We start from the raw sequence: 4,572 nt of genomic DNA on the forward strand, positions 1-4,572 counted from the left end.
AAGGCTTCCCTGAGCATGCTCAGATTGAAGTCTGCTGGAATTGTGCTAATGCTGAGCACTGATAGAAATATGGAAACTGACAGTTCTGAAAATCCATGCTGCCTGGCTGTCATGCCGATCCTCCTGTATCAGCAGTGTAATCCCTGACCCGGAACAAGCATGCGGATAAAGACATCTGTCTCTGATGACCATAGCAGCCAGGAAATGAGCATTTTCTGTAGAGTGATGGGGCTACTTTACAAAGCAAGACGCTCATACACTATACAATCTCCATCCAATCTCCTTTATTTATACAGTAGTATATGTCCTGTCACTTATACAATGTACATAAAATGTATCAGTTCCTGGAAGCGCACACAATACAATGTTACATAGAAGGTGAGGTTGAAAAAAGACACAAGTCCATCAAGTCCAACCTATGTGTGTGTGATTATATGTCAGTATTACATTATATATCCTGTATGTTGTGTGATTATATGTCATATTACATTATATATCTCTGTATGTTGTGTGATTATATGTCATATTACATTATATATCCTGTATGTTGTGTGATTATATGTCATATTACATTATATATCTCTGTATGTTGTGTGATTATATGTCATATTACATTATATATCCTGTATGTTGTGTGATTATATGTCATATTACATTATATATCTCTGTATGTTGTGTGATTATATGTCATATTACATTATATATCCTGTATGTTGTGTGATTATATGTCATATTACATTATATATCTCTGTATGTTGTGTGATTATATGTCATATTACATTATATATCCTGTATGTTGTGTGATTATATGTCATATTACATTATATATCTCTGTATGTTGTGTGATTATATGTCATATTACATTATATATCTCTGTATGTTGTGTGATTATATGTCAGTATTACATTATATATCCCTGTATGTTGTGTGATTATATGTCTTATTACATTATATATCTCTGTATGTTGTGTGATTATATGTCATATTACATTATATATCCTGTATGTTGTGTGATTATATGTCATATTACATTATATATCTCTGTATGTTGTGTGATTATATGTCATATTACATTATATATCTCTGTATGTTGTGTGATTATATGTCATATTACATTATATATCTCTGTATGTTGTGTGATTATATGTCATATTACATTATATATCCTGTATGTTGTGTGATTATATGTCATATTACATTATATATCTCTGTATGTTGTGTGATTATATGTCAGTATTACATTATATATCCTGTATGTTGTGTGATTATATGTCATATTACATTATATATCTCTGTATGTTGTGTGATTATATGTCATATTACATTATATATCTCTGTATGTTGTGTGATTATATGTCAGTATTACATTATATATCCTGTATGTTGTGTGATTATATGTCATATTACATTATATATCTCTGTATGTTGTGTGATTATATGTCATATTACATTATATATCTCTGTATGTTGTGTGATTATATGTCATATTACATTATATATCTCTGTATGTTGTGTGATTATATGTCATATTACATTATATATCTCTGTATGTTGTGTGATTATATGTCATATTACATTATATATCTCTGTATGTTGTGTGATTATATGTCATATTACATTATATATCCTGTATGTTGTGTGATTATATGTCATATTACATTATATATCTCTGTATGTTGTGTGATTATATGTCAGTATTACATTATATATCCTGTATGTTGTGTGATTATATGTCATATTACATTATATATCTCTGTATGTTGTGTGATTATATGTCATATTACATTATATATCTCTGTATGTTGTGTGATTATATGTCAGTATTACATTATATATCCTGTATGTTGTGTGATTATATGTCATATTACATTATATATCTCTGTATGTTGTGTGATTATATGTCATATTACATTATATATCTCTGTATGTTGTGTGATTATATGTCATATTACATTATATATCTCTGTATGTTGTGTGATTATATGTCATATTACATTATATATCTCTGTATGTTGTGTGATTATATGTCATATTACATTGTATATCTCTGTATGTTGTGTGATTATATGTCATATTACATTATATATCTCTGTATGTTGTGTGATTATATGTCATATTACATTATATATCCTGTATGTTGTGTGATTATATGTCATATTACATTATATATCCTGTATGTTGTGTGATTATATGTCATATTACATTATATATCCTGTATGTTGTGTGATTATATGTCATATTACATTATATATCTCTGTATGTTGTGTGATTATATGTCATATTACATTATATATCTCTGTATGTTGTGTGATTATATGTCATATTACATTATATATCTCTGTATGTTGTGTGATTATATGTCATATTACATTATATATCTCTGTATGTTGTGTGATTATATGTCATATTACATTATATATCCTGTATGTTGTATGATTATATGTCATATTACATTATATATCCTGTATGTTGTGTGATTATATGTCATATTACATTATATATCTCTGTATGTTGTGTGATTATATGTCATATTACATTATATATCTCTGTATGTTGTGTGATTATGTGTCATATTACATTGTATATCTCTGTATGTTGTGTGATTATATGTCATATTACATTATATATCTCTGTATGTTGTGTGATTATATGTCATATTACATTATATATCCTGTATGTTGTGTGATTATATGTCAAATTACATTATATATCTCTGTATGTTGTGTGATTATATGTCATATTACATTATATATCTCTGTATGTTGTGTGATTATATGTCATATTACATTATATATCTCTGTATGTTGTGTGATTATGTGTCATATTACATTATATATCCTGTATGTTGTGTGATTATATGTCATATTACATTATATATCTCTGTATGTTGTGTGATTATATGTCATATTACATTGTATATCTCTGTATGTTGTGTGATTATATGTCATATTACATTATATATCTCTGTATGTTGTGTGATTATATGTCATATTACATTATATATCTCTGTATGTTGTGTGATTATGTGTCATATTACATTGTATATCTCTGTATGTTGTGTGATTATATGTCATATTACATTATATATCTCTGTATGTTGTGTGATTATATGTCATATTACATTATATATCTCTGTATGTTGTGTGATTATGTGTCATATTACATTGTATATCTCTGTATGTTGTGTGATTATATGTCATATTACATTATATATCCTGTATGTTGTGTGATTATGTGTCATATTACATTGTATATCTCTGTATGTTGTGTAATTATATGTCATATTACATTATATATCTCTGTATGTTGTGTGATTATATGTCATATTACATTATATATCTCTGTATGTTGTGTGATTATATGTCATATTACATTATATATCTCTGTATGTTGTGTGATTATATGTCATATTACATTATATATCTCTGTATGTTGTGTGATTATATGTCATATTACATTATATATCCTGTATGTTGTGTGATTATGTGTCATATTACATTGTATATCTCTGTATGTTGTGTGATTATATGTCATATTACATTATATATCTCTGTATGTTGTGTGATTATATGTCATATTACATTATATATCTCTGTATGTTGTGTGATTATATGTCATATTACATTATATATCTCTGTATGTTGTGTGATTATATGTCATATTACATTATATATCTCTGTATGTTGTGTGATTATATGTCATATTACATTATATATCTCTGTATGTTGTGTGATTATATGTCATATTACATTATATATCTCTGTATGTTGTGTGATTATATGTCATATTACATTATATATCCTGTATGTTGTGTGATTATATGTCATATTACATTATATATCTCTGTATGTTGTGTGATTATATGTCATATTACATTATATATCTCTGTATGTTGTGTGATTATATGTCATATTACATTATATATCCTGTATGTTGTGTGATTATATGTCATATTACATTATATATCTCTGTATGTTGTGTGATTATATGTCATATTACATTATATATCTCTGTATGTTGTGTGATTATATGTCATATTACATTATATATCTCTGTATGTTGTGTGATTATATGTCATATTACATTATATATCTCTGTATGTTGTGTGATTATATGTCATATTACATTATATATCTCTGTATGTTGTGTGATTATATGTCATATTACATTATATATCCTGTATGTTGTGTGATTATATGTCATATTACATTATATATCTCTGTATGTTGTGTGATTATATGTCATATTACATTATATATCTCTGTATGTTGTGTGATTATATGTCATATTACATTATATATCTCTGTATGTTGTGTGATTATATGTCATATTACATTATATATCTCTGTATGTTGTGTGATTATATGTCATATTACATTATATATCCTGTATGTTGTGTGATTATATGTCATATTACATTATATATCTCTGTATGTTGTGTGATTATATGTCATATTACATTATATATCTCTGTATGTTGTGTGATTATATGTCATATTACATTATATATCCTGTATGTTGTGTGATTATGTGTCATATTACATTGTATATCTCTGTATGTTGTGTGATTAT

The sequence above is a fragment of the Aquarana catesbeiana genome, unplaced genomic scaffold, assembly GCF_042186555.1.
Source record: "Aquarana catesbeiana isolate 2022-GZ unplaced genomic scaffold, ASM4218655v1 unanchor248, whole genome shotgun sequence".
Lineage (NCBI taxonomy): Eukaryota > Metazoa > Chordata > Amphibia > Anura > Ranidae > Aquarana > Aquarana catesbeiana.